Below are 17,925 nucleotides of genomic sequence, written 5' to 3'. Positions count from 1 at the left end.
TTTTATAACTTCATGTTCCCGTTAATAATCAATATTTTGATCAGTAACTTCATGTTCCCGTTAATAATCAATATTTTGATCAGTAACTTCATGTTCCCATTAATAATCAATATTTTGATCAGTAACTTCATGTTCCCGTCGTTAATTTCAAAATATTTAGATCAGTAACTTCGTGTTCCCGTTAATATTCAATATTTAGATCAATAACTACATGTTCATGTTAATATTAAATATTTTAATCAATAACTTCATGTTCCCGTTAATATGCAATATTTTAATCAGTAACTTCAGGTTTCCGTAAATATTCAATATTGTGATCAGTAAGTTCATGTTCCCGTTAATATTCAATATTTGGATCACTAATTTTAAGTTCCCATTAATATTCAATATTTTAATCAGTAACTTCAGATTCCCGTTAATATTCAATATTGTGATCAGTAACTTTATGTTCCCGTTAATATTCACTATTTTGATCAGTAACTTCATGTTCACATTAATATTAATATTTTAATTAATCAGTAACTTCATGTTTCCGTTAATATTCAATATTGTAATCAGTAACTTCATGTTCCCTTTAATATTTACTATTTTAATCACTAACTTTAGGTTCCCGTTAATTTTCAATATTGTGATCAGTAACTTCATGTTCTCATAATATTCAATATTGTGATCAGTAACTTTATATTCCCGTTAATAATCACTATTTTAAATAGTAACTTTACGTTCCCGTTAATATTCAATATTGTGATCAGTAACTTCATGTTCCCGTTAATATTCAATATTTTGATCAGTAATTTCATGTTACTGTTAATATTCAATATTTCAATAATTGATTAATTTTCATATTTAAATATTTGAATTAATAGTTTCATTGTTCTATTTTATATAATTTTCATATTAGAAGAAAACGAGTTTATTAAAATTTTATTGCATTTATTTTTCCTTTGCCAAATAATAATTATCATCCATAAAATTATTAACAAAATGATTGCATTCAATAGGATTTGATACTAATAGAATTTGACTATAAATAATAGTAGTATGTTACAATTGAATAAGTAGTACACTATTTTCCGTATATATATATATATATATATATATATATATATATATATATATATATTGATAACATATATTTGTGAAATGACATCAATAACAAATGATAATTTTTCTAATATTTATTTGTGCAAACATTATTTTAATTATTTTAATTGTATAAACTTCATTAATGAACTATATTAATATAAGAGTTGTATTATTTTAATAATAAAATCAAGAACTTTATGGTACAAAGACCAAAAAATCACAATTTTAATGTGGTGACAAAAAATCAAATAAGGGTATTTTGGACTTTTCCACAACCATTAATTTTCTTATATTATAGATTGATAGTTTTTTTGGAAGAAAGAAGTGAGAAAGTGATGAAAGAGAAAAAATAGAGAATAGAGAGAGATTTGATAAGTTTGATAAAATATAAGAGTTGTATTATTTTAATAATAAAATTAAGAACTTTATGGTACAAAGACCAAAAAACCACAATTTTAATGTGGTGGCAAAAAATCAAGTAAGGGTATTTTGGACTTTTCCACAACCATTAATTTTCTTATATTATAGATACTAATGTTCATTTTTTATCATATTCTTTATTATTTGCTATTATTATTTTTTAATTTATACAAAAGTTTAAAATTTGTGATAACATTTATTTATATTTATGTATTGTTGTAAATAAGTTGTAGATATTTTTAAATAAACTATATTAGTAAAAAAAAATATAAAAAATTATTATGACTTTTCGATTTTTTATATCATTAATAAAAGGTAAACTAGAATAGTACAAGAGTCGGTTTAAGATGATTAAATTAACTCGTAGTCCAAACAGATTTTAACTTGCCACCTCCTCATTTATATCTAGCACTCCTACACATATTTTTTTAATAACAAAAATGCATTTGTTATTCTTTACTAAAAAAAAAAAATTACATTTATGAAAAATCCGGTCTTGAAAAAATATCGCCCTTTTATTGGAATAACAAAATTTCCGGTGAAGAAATACCAGTAAGTTTGGAAATTTCAGTATTTATCTGAGAAAAGCCAAAATCATATTGGAAATTTTCAAAATTTCTGGTGAACTGGTATATCGGAATTTTGCCTATTTTCCAAATTTCTGGTAGTGCTGTAGAATAATGCTTTATTTGTGTGATCCTGAACCGTCAATGTCTTCTCCAGATTTGTACAGATTTTACGCAATTTTTCACCACTGACGCTATATATTTTCTATGTTACAATTTCAAATTTTTAGAGTTTTCCGTCACTGTAATATTGATAATTTACTCTTTATATGTTGTAAATGACAAATATTTCAGTCCCGATCTGAAGTATTAACATGGTTGGAAGGTGAATGTCATGGGTCTATGGAACAACATGTATTCAAATAGAGAATCCGAGTTTGTCGAACACTTGAAGCACTTTGGGGCTGTTTGTGCTGATATTCTTTTATTTAGTGAAACATGGTTGACACCTTATAAAGAAAGGTTTGTTGCTGTTTGGACTAACTGAGTCACTCATTTAGGGAACACAACAACGAACAAGTACATATACGTCAGTTTAATGTTATTGCATTTGATTCGAACACAGTTAGATACTCAAGTTCATCAACACCCTCAATTGTTTTCCAATTTATTCTATGACACGATCTCTACAATTAGAAATGTATTATGAGTTGAGCACTTGGGTGTGCAAAGTATGGATAAATGAATGACAATTTCTGTTATAGGTGACCCTATTGCTTGTAGATACAATGTCGTATTTGTCTCTCGTTGGAGACAAAATTGTACTGAAGAAGTAAAAAACTCGAGAATCAACATACGCCGGACACATTAGGCACGTGGAAGACAAAGTTAGAAAGTCATCCTAATATGCTTTGTATTCTTACATGTAGCATAATTTTTATTATATGTATATATTTTATTAAATAGTTTTTTATCGAGTCAATAATTCGATAAAAATTAATGTAGAAAAAAAAAATTTACTTCACTGACTATCGAAAAATCTATATTTCTGAAATCTTTTGGTGCATAATTTCAGATATATCTTTTTTAAATTTCAATATTTAATGAAGGGTATAACGATAAAACTAAAAGACTTTAAAATGTGGGGTCATATAGAAGTGGTGGTGGGAGGTTAAAACTAATGTCTAAACTTGCTTTAGGTTTGATAGGTAGTTGATGTTGGGCTCTGGTTGGCTAATTCACTTGTTTTACAAAAAGAAGAAAACACCAACCTTTAAATTTTTTTCAAAAGTAATTCAAAATGTAATATTAGTAATAAATTCTCTAAATCTCATCCTTATAATTCAAAAAGTACATCAATTTAATATCATAAAACACTTTTAAAAATTAGCAAAATTTACATTCAATTTAATATCATCAATTCAACTAAAAAGTCTACGTGTGTGTGGTCTAGTGGTAAAAGTTTGGGTCTTGAGGGTGTGTTCTCTAATATTTACACGGTTGGTTTATGATTCAATTATTAATGACAATGTTTATTTATATTTAAACATTAATATAATCGAATTATTGATATTTAGAAATCAATAACTTTTTTAAAAAGATAATCTAAAATTTGATTTTCATGTTGGGTTGAAAGGATAGGAAGTAAACAACAAGAGATAATTATAGACAAATTGAGTTCAATTTTGTTTGTTATTTTTTATGCTTGAAATAAATGAGTTATATTGGATCTTACTTGAATAAGGTCACCAGCTTTATTATTTAAAAAACCATCACTATCTATTCACCCAATCCAAACTAATTTTCATTAATCAATTTGAATTAGGAACTGTGATCATTCTTACTAAATTCAGCGCCAATCGCCAATTCATTCTAGAAGAACTAAATTCGATATCATATATATTAAAAAAGAAACACAACAAAATTGGAACTAATATGTCATTCTATTTGTTTGAAATCTATATTCTGATGCAAAAAGATATTGTACACAAATCTCTTTTTGTTTTCTCTAGAGTACACTTCTAAATAATGTGTTACATTAGGAGTATGAAGGACAATAAAAGAACACAATCATTGAAATGTGTGTTGTATTCATATTACGATTGATATGATTCATGTCACAAATGGGACACACTAATACTAGTACAATGTTAAACATATGTGACTCAACTATAGTGTGGGGCTTCTCTGTTCTATGTAAGGTTTCTAAATTTGGAAGAGAGATGAAAAAGAAGAAAAACAGAGTGATGAAAAAGGAAAGAAATGATGTGGTAAATCTTTTTAGGTACCGTACGTGTCAGTACTATGTCTGTTGCATTATTGGATGATATGTACAGTGTAGAACAGGTAGTAGGATGGGCCCATATTTATATAGTTTTATTTTGTTATAGAGTGGACTTTAAAATTTTTAGAGCACAATTTCGAAGCTATCACATACATGTCACATTTTCCAAAATTTATTTCCCTAAATGTCATACAAGATGAATTTAAAAAAAATGCAAACCGGTCTTTAATACTTCCGTCTCATAATAGGTATTTTTTTTTAAAAGATTTTCACACTTTTTAAGAAAATAATTAATTATGTTGATTTCAATGATAAAATGAGTCTCATTTATTAAAATAATATTATTAATAATAGATAGTGGAGTATTTAAATAAATTAAAATACAATAAATAAGAGTAAGTTAGTGGAAGGAAATAATAAATATTACATTAATATTCTAAATGGACAAATAATTTGAGACAAATAAAAATTGAAAAGAGGACACCTATTGTGAGATGGAGGAAATAATTTTTAAATTATACAAATTAGTCGCTTTAGAAATTTTTGAAATTGCAACTTGGTTTTCAAATTTTAAATTTGGTCCCAAAATTTTAAAATTTATAAAAATGACTAAATAAATTGAATGATGAAAAGACTTTAAAAATGAATGAATCTCAATTGAATATTTTTATTGCTTAGAAATTTAAATTTCTTAAATTTTTTTAACTACCTCATCCTAACACACTCTAATAGTCTTATAATTCTTAAAACAATGAATCTTAAGAATGTCTCTCTTTATCTCTCTACGTTTCTCTCTCTAAAAAATTCTTCAATACAACAAAAGCGATAGAAAACCGCATTTTGATCGACCCAAAAAATAACTCACTATGATGTTTCATAAATTTGTGTATTAGAATATGCACATTTTTATTGACCTAATTCTTGCACTTTCTCTAACTCACTATGATATTTGATATTCATGAGTAAATTAGAAGATGCTCAATTTGTGTATTATAAAAATGATCTCAAGCCATACTTTTCACAAATTTAGAAAATCATGAGTGTTCTTTTTATGTGCCTTCTTTCACAAGCCAAACTCATAGAAACATTTCATAGTGTGTTGATTGAGTAAGACCTGTTTAGGAGTTGTGTGGGTTTCTTCAAGATACCTAATCATTTTCAATCTTGAAACAAGAAACCCCATTTTTGTGGTGCTCAACTCTCAAGATTGAGTGTGAGTGGTAAAAAAAGGTACATTAGAAAATTTAATATTTTTGTGTGTGAAGTTTTTTGTGTATTTATCAGATTGAAGATTCAATGTTGTGATGATAGTCGTTGGAGAATAACTTCTAGAAAAGAAGAGATTATTTTGTACTCCAATAAAAACTACAATAGTATCAAAAGAAGATAGTTGCAGAACATAGTTGAGAATTTTAAAAATATTTGGGTAGAACAAGGGCTCATACAAGGAACCGATAAGATCAAGTAAAGATTATCGCAGAACAAAAGCTTGGAGTGGATATTTGTGTCTATCAATATTCTTGAGTCACGATAAAAAAAGACCTTGTGATTTCAGCAATTTAGAGTGTTCTACTACAACAAAAGGGATCTCAAATTTATACTTGTGTTTGATTAACCATTAATTTAATTTGAAGTGTTCAATCTTGTCTGATTATTTATTGTAACCAAAACTTTGTACATTTATTTTTAAATAGCGGAAGACCTGTAGCGGTACAAAATTGAGACAAAAGTCATTAATAGACTTTACTCATTATTTTAGTGAAATCCGCCACCACGCTTTATTGTTTCCAAAATAAAAGGGAAAAGAGCGAAATAAAATTCAAAGAAGTTTTTAAATCAAAAATAATAAAAAGCAGAGATCTTAGGTACGATGGTTGATTATGCAAGGAAAATGTATTAGCACCCCTTACATAAGTGGTACTCCTTAGGAACCTTTTTAAAAATCAGTGTAAAAAGAAAAGAATTTTGTGCAAAAGAGAGTTTGTGTTTGGTCTTAAAAATTATGCTCGGCAAGACGTAACATCTTGTGTCTACATACCGCCTGAGCACAATGGAGAATTCAGAGCAACTGTAGTTCCACTTAAAAGGGAAACAAATGTTTTGTTTTAAAATAGGATAGACACTTTATCATCATAAGAGAGAAAACTCAACCAATCATACTTGAACATGAGAAAAGATGGATCCTTTGCATCACAAATGAAAGAAGGGCTCTAACTTGGATAAATCAACAAGCATGCCATTAGCTCTTTCAATTGGAAAAGAGTCAATCATATCAATCAATATCAAGGGGTTAGGGGATTACATCTCCACCATGATGATTAATCATGCCTAAACTTTAGAAATAGAATTTTAAGAAAATAAACCATAAAAGGCAAAGGATTTTGGAAGAAATTTTTATCAAAAGAGTTTTAAAAGTTTGCAAACCTAAGAAAATTTTGAAATAGAGGGGAAAGTTTTTAAAATTTAAGAAGATGGGAGGAGAAGAAGGGACTATCCTAATGCATGAAGTAAAATCTAAGGACAAGAACAATCTAACTAATCAAGAAGCCAACACTTGACATAAAGTCAACATAAGTATTCCCTACCCTTGAATTTAACTCATAAATATAGAAAACAAGGAACATGAACTAAAATAAACCAAAGCTCCAAGGTAATGATCTCATTTAAGCATAACTTCACAAATATTAGTTTTCTTCCAGATGAACTTGCATAAACATAGCATATCAAGATTTTTTCAAACATAGTACCTGCACACAGACAAAATTCCCAATATCTTGGAGTAAAATTCAAGGACTTCAGACAAACATAACATATAAGATAGCACAAGGTCCAGGGGTCTCAAGGTAACAAGACTCCTAATACTAAATTCAAGAGGTCTAAAACTCCAGAATGCCTAGGGATAGTAACCATAGTTTAAGAGAGCCTTAAGTCTTTTTATTGTTCAAGTTGATTATTAATGTTTTAAGAACAAAATAAAAGTCCAAATGGACAAAGAGAAAAATGCATAAGCATAAACATATGTTCAAGTGGACAAAGGGAAAATGAACATAAACATAAACATGATGATGAATGAGGAATAATAAAATTAAGGCATAAAATAGTAAAAGAAACATAAAATAAAGTTAGAAGTTAGTGGTTAGAAGTCGATTGTTAAAGTTAATGATCAATAATGGTTGAATAATGAGCTTAGGTTAAAGTTGATGAAAACTCATTGGAGGAATGATAAGACCAAAACCTCCTAACAATAAGTTTTCAAACGTATTGAGCCAATTGTCAAATAATCAATCATCATTGGGCTTATAAACATATGTTTAGGCCACGAATGATCATTTTTCGATACGGGACAAATTTAGCGGTATGTTAAGTAATCACCAAGTAACTTATATAGAAGTCACCCTACAACGAGGCCGATCAATAACAATTTATGTATTTGAAAGCAAATTAGAGAAATGATATGTAAATCATTCTCCTAAAATTTGCAACACATGTAAAATAACAAACAAAAACAAGAATGAGATTGAGATGAAGAGGGAGGGGAATGGATTGAAATCAAAACCAAGTGTCCAGATGAATTCTTTTGATAATCATGGGATTTCATCTTAATGATCCATTAGAAGAGTGATAAAATCATAACCTCTATATAATGCATTTATCAAGACTTACACCCACAAATCAAAAGAAATTAGATGGAGGGAGAAATTAAATCACAAAATATAATAAAAGTCAGAACCAATTATCAAAAGAAATAAAATCCAATTTAAAGGAATAAAAGGGATTTTAAATGGTCAAATAATGAGAAATTATTGGTGAAATACTTAACGAGTATCTAAACACCAATTAAATTTCACGTGAGACTATAATAAAATCAGAAAAACTATATAATATTTTTAGAAAAAGTTTTGGTAATTTTTGGAAACTCAAACCTATTTTTAAATAAATTAAAATTGAGTAAACAAAGCAAAAATCAAGAAAATAGTATAATAAAAAATTAAAATATGGAAAATATAAAGAAAGAGAAAAATAAAAGAAAATTTTATAAAAAAACTTTGGTATTTTTGGGAATTAAAATGGAAGAGTTATTAATTTTTGAAGATAAAACAAATTTGAAAAATAAAATAAAGCCAAAAAAAAGTGGACCATCTGATCAATGTTAAAACGCGTTAGTAATCAGATCCCATGGATCTGGCGTGATGTGCATATCATGGTCATCTATGAATAAAACACTGAATCACATTTAAATCAAATTTTGAAAATAAGCGTGGCATTATTTCATTGGTTGAAGACGAACACGTCATCGTCTTCAACCTCCAGCCTCTCTGAAATCACGCTCCATGGATTGTAAAATTAGGAGCTCAGATTAGTGCCATTAGATTTGTCTCTTCAAAACGATCATAACCATGCTCTCGCGCCAAATTTATTTTTGTCATATCGTACTCGATTTGGAAAAAACCAGAGAAAAAAAATTTATAAAAATTGAAAATAGATGAAGCAAACATATCCACAGTTGAAAACGAATGATGCTATGAGTATTAGAGAGTCAAGAACTACATTACAGCAAAAGAATTGAGGTGAGTTGGTGGAGACAACTACATGTAGAAGTTCAACTTTGAAGCTCTGAAAGTGGAGTTCGTAAGCTTGATTCAAGGAGAGTTGAGGCTTAATTCTTGTTCGGTTAGCTTTGTAACACCCCCGATTCTATACTAAACAAATAAGGCATACATTTGCATAAATCAGAATAAAGAAGCATGCATCTCACGAGGTCCGTTACACATATTTCAAAATAAAACAACATGCAATGGTCATTTCCGAATAACACGGGATTTAAAGCAACATGCGGAAACACAGCAGAATAATCATCTCATCAAATAAATGGTAAAATCGGATAGTTCCCATACACCATCTACCATGTATCAATATTTCGGCTCAAGGCCATTCATCAACAAAATAACGTGTTCAAATACGAAATACAATATGAGTAAACAAATATCTCATAACAACGAGTTATAAAAATATAAACCCAAATTCCAAGTGTTACATATGACGAGAGCACAAGTGACTACCTAGTCAAGACACCTTACAAGAGATCTAAATCTCTGAGCTAAGCCTCCTTCGAAGCATCTCTATCCACGAAACCTGCGCGTTACCAACAAAGGATAACATTCAAATAGAAGGGTGAGAATTCAACTTCTTATAGAAAACATAATAATGGGAAATGTAAAATACAATAAGAATACATTTCAAGAATTCATCACTCTTCCCATAAACATGTATCATATGCAATTAATCAAGATTCGCATGTTCATGTCATACAACATAGCTCATTCAATTCTAAGCAATCAAACATGATTCACATATCCACATATATACATATATCATTAATACATATAAACTCACATCTACGTCACATATGTTCCAAATCACATATATCACATTCATAACACAACAACCATTCATATCAAACGAATCACCAAATCTACATATATGCATATCCATCAAAATCATTCCACACAATTCATATCACATAAATCACACCAACAATAACATTTCACACCGACACGTGCGACTCAAGTGTGACTCAATGCGATATGCATGTGGGTCCCATCCGTTATCATTTTCGATCATGCCGATTGTCTTTCCCCTATAGACTAGATAACCACCTCAAAAGCCTCTGTCGAATTCGAAGTCAGTTGTGACTCCAACAAACCCTCAATTCAAGCTGAGTATTGATCAGTGTCCCAGTACTGATGTCGAAAGAGCCTATATGAATAGCATCCCATATGCTAATATAGTCGGTTCTTTGATGTATGCTATGGTCTGTACTAGACCCGACATAGCATACGCAGTAAGTCTTGTAAGCAGGTACATGGCGAATCCTGGAAAGGCTCACTGGCAAGCATTGAAGTGGATTTTAAGGTACATAAATGGGTCTCTGAATAGAGTCCTAATTTATGGTGGAGCCTTGGGTGAAGATAGTAAAGCAGTAATAGAAGGATATGTCGACTCTGATTATGCAGGTTGTATGGATTCCAGAAAATCTATTTCTGGATATGTTTTCACTATGTTTGGCACTGCAATTAGTTGGAAAGCAACACTTCAGAAGGTTGTTGCTCTATCAACCACTGAAGCGGAGTATATTGCCTTAACTGAAGCTGTGAAAGAAGCATTGTGGCTTGAAGGTTTTGCGAATGAGCTGAAACTTCAAGGTCGAGGTATCACTGTTAAAAGTGATAGTCAAAGTGCAATACACCTGTCGAAAAATTCAGCCTATCATGAGCGAACTAAGCACATTGATGTGAGGCTGCATTTCGTCAGAGGAGTAATCGAGCGTGGAGAAGTCCAAGTGCTGAAGGTTTCGACTGAAGACAATGCTGCTGATATGATCACCAAGACATTGCCGAGTTGCAAGTTTTTCCACTGTATGCAGTTGATAAAGCTGCATGAAGAAAGCTAGTTTCTTCCTTGACGTTGTAGAGTTAGGTCCAAGGTGGAGATTTGTGAGATATTGGATCGAACTCTAGTATTGTCGAAGGGTAGCTTCTTGGTTCGACAGTTCGACAGAGTTAAGCATGAAGTCGAAGGATTGTTCACATGCTGGTGTCGAAGTGTGCATGCTGTAGTCGAAGATGGGTCTAGCACGCAGATGTCAAAGATGCTAGAGTTGTTAGCATGTTAAATTAGGTTTTAGTGTTTAAACCCTAATTTGTTAAGTTAGCTTGTTTATTAAGTTGGCTTGTGTAATGGGCCTTGCTGAAAAAGCCCATTAGTTAGTATGTTAGGTTTTATTATAAATAGCATACTAGTCTCTCATCATTGCTAAGCTGCAAATCCTAATTTAGGGTGAGAGAGGTTATTTGTTATTCTTGTAAACTTGTAATCTTGTTTTAAGAGAAAGTGAAAGAATAGCAGTTATAACCAATTCTTGTGTTCCTCTTCTTCCTTGTCCTTTATTCTTCCTTGTTTTATACTTTGTTCTTGGCATTGAATTCACAACAAATTGGTGCTATGTCGGGTCTAGTTCAGACCATAGCATACATCAAAGAACCGACTATATTAGCATATGGGATGCTATTCATATAGGCTCTTTCGACATCAGTACTGGGACACTGATCAATACTCAGCTTGAATTGAGGGTTTGTTGGAGTCACAACTGGCTTCGAATTCGACATACCAAACTTTTCAAGAATCTTCCGTAGATATGCCTCTTGAGATAGGCATAACTTCGACTTCTTTCTATCTCTTCGAATGTCAATTCCAAGAATCCTGGAAGCAGCTCCCAGATCCTTCATATCGAACTCCTTATTGAGTTCAGCCTTCACCCTCATCACATCTTCGACACTGTTGCTTGCTATGAGAATATCATCCACATAAAGCAACAAAATAACAAATGAATTACCAGGTCGAAATCTGAAGTAAACGCAGTGGTCGAACTGACTTCTAATGAAACTTATGTGTGCCATGAACTTGTCGAATCTCCTATTCCACTGTCGAGGAGATTGTTTCAAACCATACAAAGATCTCTTTAACTTGCACACATAATCTTCCTTCCCCTTTTCGACATACCCTTCAGGTTGCCTCATCAGGATCGTTTCATCTAGATCACCATACAAGAACGCAGTCTTCACATCCATCTGTTCCAGTTCAAGATCGAACTGTGCCACCATGGCAAGCAACATTCGAATGGACCTATGCTTCACAACAGGAGAAAACACATCATTGAAGTCGACACCTTCTTTCTGAGTGAAACCCCTTGCAACTAACCTTGCCTTGTATCTTTTCGACGTCACTCCTTCAATTCCTTCCTTAACTTTGAAAATCCATTTACAGCTGACTAACCTTGCCCCAACAGGTTTCTTGATCAGTTCCCAAGTATGATTATCATGAAGAGATTTCATCTCATCATCCATGGCCTTCAGCCATTCAGTCTTATTTCGACTCCTCATAACTTCCTTATAGTCTCTAGGTTCTTCGTCTAGAACCTCACTTGCAGAGATTAAGGCATAAGCTATAAGATCTGCATATCCAAGTCTCTGAGGTGGCTTGATGACTCTTCTCGACCTATCTCTCGACAATAGGTAGTCATCGTCAGTTTCCTCAACTTCAGCATCTTCTGCTTCTTCTTCGACTTCATCTGGGATATGCAATTCAGCATCAACATGCTCCACCTCAACAGGAATCTCTACCTGTTCCAGCTCTTCGTCAGATGTTTCTGTACTTCGACCAACATCATCAGTTTTCTTAAAAGCCATTTCAACTTCATTGAAAACTACATCTCGACTGGTGATACACCTCCTGTGACCTGGCTCTAGGCACCATAGCCTATAAGCTTTGACTCCTTCAGGGTATCCCATGAACATGCATTTCAGAGCTCTAGGTTCGACCTTGTCTTGCCTAATGTGAGCATAGGCTACGCAGCCAAATACTCTCAGTTTGTCGAGATCTGGTGGATGTCCCGACCAAACTTCTTCAGGTGTCTTCATATCTATCGCTGTCGAAGGACATCTGTTTATCAGATATGTTGCTGTCGAAACAGCCTCAGCCCAGAACACCTTTGTTAACCCCGCACTAGTCAACATGCATCTGACTCTCTCCAAAATAGTTCGATTAAACCTTTCAGCCAAACCATTTTGCTGTGGAGTACCTGCAGTAGTTCTATGCCTTGCAATACCAGAGGCAGCACAAAAACCGTCGAATGCCTCATTGCAAAATTCAAGGCCATTGTCGGTTCTCAACCTCTTGACCTTTCTGCCAGTCTGATTTTCAACCAGAGTCTTCCAACTTTTGAAATTCTCAAAAGTTTCATCCTTAGTCTTCTGGATGAATACCCATAATTTTCTGGAATAATCATCTACTATGGATAGAAAATACCTTGCTCCTGAATGTGATGGACACCTTGCAGGCCCCCAAAGATCAGCATGGATGTAATCAAGGGATCCATGTGTTCTTTGTTTGCCTTTGTTGAACTTCACTCTGCAAGATTTTCCAAGTACACAGGGTTCACAAAACTTCAGCTTTTCGACTTTGTCTCCACCAAGCAGATTTTGTTTCCCTAATTCGACCAGACCCCTTTCACTGACATGGCCCAATCTCATGTGCCAGATTTCTGTTTTCGACAAAGGTTTCGTGGATGCAACATTTGTCGAACCACTTACAACTTCAGCCTCAAGGGTATACAAGCCTTGTTTCTTCACGCCTCTCAAGACTTCCTTCGAACCCTTCATGACTCTTAGGATACTTTTCTCTCCTTGGAAAACATATCCTTTCTTGTCGAATTCACCAAGAGAAAGCAGATTTCTCTTCAAATCAGGAACATACCTGACTTCAGTCAACAACCTTATTGACTCATCATGGAGCTTGAATCTCACAGATCCAACACCTGCAATCTTGCAAGCCTTGTTGTTTCCCAGCAATACTGATCCACCATCTTGATCACATAATTCCTCGAACAAGTCTTTGTTTGGAGTCATGTGCCAAGTGCAACCTGAATCCATAATCCACTCCTTCTTAGAGTCACTGCTTGAAACCACAAGAACATCAGATGATTCGAAATCATCTTGAACAATGGCAGCGTTGCCATTATCCTTACCTCCATGATATTTCAAGCGTTCAGGGCACACCTTTCTTGTGTGACCCTCCTTCTTACAATGGTAGCATCCAATGCCAGATGCTTCGCCACTATAAGTCTTCGACTGGCTTTTGCCTTTCTTCTTGTCGAACTTACCATCCTTTCGTAAGAGTTTTCCTTTAACGGCCAAACCTTCGCCAACAGTCGAAGGTTTATGCTCCTTTCGTTCATTCAAGTCCTTAGAGTACAAGGCTGATTGAACTTCTTCAAACGTCAGGGACTCCCTTCCATACAAGAGAGTTTCTTTGAAGTGAGCATGTGATCGAGGCAAAGAACACAATAGTAACAGCGCTTGATCTTCATCATCGATCTTCACATCAATATTTTCAAGATCAAGAATCAGCTTGTTGAACATATCCAACTGCTCAGCCAATACTTTGTCTTCAATCATCTTGAATGAATACAAAGCTTGCTTCAGGTAGAGTCGATTTACCAGCGATTTGGTCATATACAAACTTTCAAGTTTCACCCATAACCCTGATGCCGTCGTCTCCTTTGATACCTGCCGGAGAACCTTATCACCAAGGCTCAACAGAATTGCGCTGTGTGCTTTCTCGATCATAGTTGTCTTCTCCGCTGCCGTTAATGCAGCATTCATGGCTGCCTCTCCCTTCAACGCTTCCAAACAACCCTGCTGAACCAGTAGGGCTTTCATCTTCAAGCGCCACAGACCGAAATCATTCACTCCGGTGAACTTTTCAATCTCATACTTTGTTGAAGGCATCTTCTCCACGCTCACCGCACCAATTTGTTGTGAATTCAATGCCAAGAACAAAGTATAAAACAAGGAAGAATAAAGGACAAGGAAGAAGAGGAACACAAGAATTGGTTATAACTGCTATTCTTTCACTTTCTCTTAAAACAAGATTACAAGTTTACAAGAATAACAAATAACCTCTCTCACCCTAAATTAGGATTTGCAGCTTAGCAATGATGAGAGACTAGTATGCTATTTATAATAAAACCTAACATACTAACTAATGGGCTTTTTCAGCAAGGCCCATTACACAAGCCAACTTAATAAACAAGCTAACTTAACAAATTAGGGTTTAAACACTAAAACCTAATTTAACATGCTAACAACTCTAGCATCTTTGACATCTGCATGCTAGACCCATCTTCGACTACAGCATGCACACTTCGACACCAGCATGTGAACAATCCTTCGACTTCATGCTTAACTCTGTCGAACTGTCGAACCAAGAAGCTACCCTTCGACAATACTAGAGTTCGATCCAATATCTCACAGCCTCATTCCGCGTTAAGCTTTCAAACCCCATACTGCGCTAGGTTTGGGACAAACAAATAATCTTCACAAGATTACCCAACATTGTCTCTTTCAAAGACTCATGCTTGTGTACGTGTGCAACAAAACAAGACTCGTGCATTTAAGATGATCTCTTTATCTCTTAAACTACACAATCACATCTTTACAACTTTGTATAACATTACATAACATGACTTCACTTCCAAACAATGCATCACCTAACATACATCAATCAATCACATGTATTCAAGTCTAACATTATCATTTATTCAATCCACATCTCGATACATACACATTTAAATGATCATTATCAATAAGATACATTCAAATAGTACATATATATATATATATATATTCATTCCAACATATCATGGATATCACATTCACTTAACACATCTATGAATATTAACCACAAGTCATTAATTCATAATGCACACATAAGTAATCACATGTTATCCATATATTAACATCAAATTTAAACCATTCCACATCAACTAGCCTTTAGCAACCAATCACATAATTCACGGTTATCATATCACATCATACATCCATGAACATTGATCATGCACAATTCATCCATAACATACACATATAGTTACATGTTATTCCCAATTAACATCATAATTAAATTAAACAATTGCCAACTAATCCTACCCTATCATATATACAATTATTTAAGCTTCGATATGCTTCAAACGACACCTAAAAAGGAGTTACGGATCAATAGTTATGACATTTCAAAGTTTGGAAAAAGTTTTGTAAAACAGGGTCCGCTCAGCGGACCACCAGCGGGACTAGGCAGTAGCTATTCATTTTCGCAGCTCCGCTTAGCGGGCCCTGCGATTTTCAGAAAAAAAACAGCAAAACACAGAACTGCGAAAACTACATCCAACTACTCCAAATCACTTCCAAACATCAATAAACATCAAATACAACCAGTATTAATCATTATTGAACCACATGTATCATTAAAATCATGCTTAATCACAAAAATCCAAGAAATTAGCACAAATCCTACATTTCTAGGTTTGTATGAAATTGCAAAGATGAAGAGATAATCACAACAAAATACATTACCCAATCATATAGTCTATAAGAACTTGGATTCTAACCCTTACCTTGAATTAATCTCCTCCTATCTTCAAGAATCTACTTCCTTCTTCTCTTCCTCTGGCCTCTTTTCTCTTCTTTCTATCTTTCTATCTTTCTCTCTAATTCTAGGGTTTTCTAACATAACCCCTTACTAACTCTATTCTTGTTATATTGGGCTTAACCCACCCAATTCTCATTCTAATTAATTAGGCCCAATTAGTTATATCATTCTAATAACTCAATTAACCTAAATAACACTATTACATACATAATCAAATATTCAAATAATTATTATATCACATAATAACTAAATAAATAAATAATTATTAAAAACACCAAATAATATAATCACTAATATAATTAATAAAAATACTAATAAGAATCGGGCTGTTACAACTCTCTCCCACTTAAAAGATTTTCGTCCTCGAAAATTCTCCTCAAGCAACTAACCCCAGGTACAAATCTTTCATTCAACCTTCAAGTACCTTCTCTTCTAATCCCAAATAACTCTGCAATCCTCCTCAAAATCTAGAAGAAAACTTCGGATCTCGATCCAAAATAATACTCGACATAATACCATACAAACTCACAATCCTCTCGATGTACAACTTAGCAAGTCTTTCCATCGAATAATCCATCCTCATCGGAATAAAATGAGCACATTTTGTCAATCTATCCACAATGACCCAAATTTCTTCCCAATTACTCGATGTCCTCGGCAAACCCGAAATAAAATCCATAGAGATACCATCCCACTTCCACTCGGGAATAGATAACGGTTGCATCAAACCAGACGGTTTTTGATGTCCAATCTTTGACTTTTGATAAGTCAAACATGAATAAACAAACTCCGCTATATCTTTCTTCATACCTTGCCACCAAAATAATTTCCCCAAATCTTGATACATTTTAGTAGCACCGAGATGAATACTCAAACCACTTCTATGCCCTTCCTCAAGAATTCTCTTTCTCAAATCCGCAACATCCGAAATACAGACGCAAACACCACAAACGATACTAACGGATCCGACAAAATCAAAATAGGAGCCGTAGTCAACCTTCTCTTAAGCTCTTGAAAATTCGCTTCACATTGCGAAGTCCAAATAGAAGCTTAGCTTTTCCTAGTCAACAACGTCAACGGTAAAGATAACTTAGAAAATCCTTCAATGAACTTCCTATAATAACCAGCCAAACAAAGAAAACTTCTAATCTCAGAAACAGACTTAGGAGCTTCCCATTGAGATATAGCTTCAATCTTCGACGGGTCAACAAAAATACCTCCACTAGAGATCACATGGCCAAGAAAACTCACTTCCTTCAACCAAAATTTGCACTTAGAAAGCTTAGCAAACAACCTCTTCTCTTTCAACACCGATAACACAATTCTCAAATGCTCAGCATGATCATCTTCACTCTTGGAATAGATCAAAATATCATCAATGAACACAACCACAAACTTATCAAGATAATCATGAAAAATCCTATTCATATACTCCATGAATACACCAGGTGCATTAGTCACACCAAACGACATAACAGAATACTCACAATGACCATACTTTGTTCTAAAAGCAGTATTTTGAATATCCTGCGCCTTCACACGAATCTGATGATACCCAGACCTCAAATCAATCTTGCTAAACACACA

The sequence above is a fragment of the Vicia villosa genome, linkage group LG6 (genome assembly GCF_029867415.1).
Source record: "Vicia villosa cultivar HV-30 ecotype Madison, WI linkage group LG6, Vvil1.0, whole genome shotgun sequence".
NCBI classification, from domain to species: Eukaryota; Viridiplantae; Streptophyta; class Magnoliopsida; order Fabales; family Fabaceae; genus Vicia; species Vicia villosa.
This window is presented reverse-complemented; position numbering follows the sequence as displayed.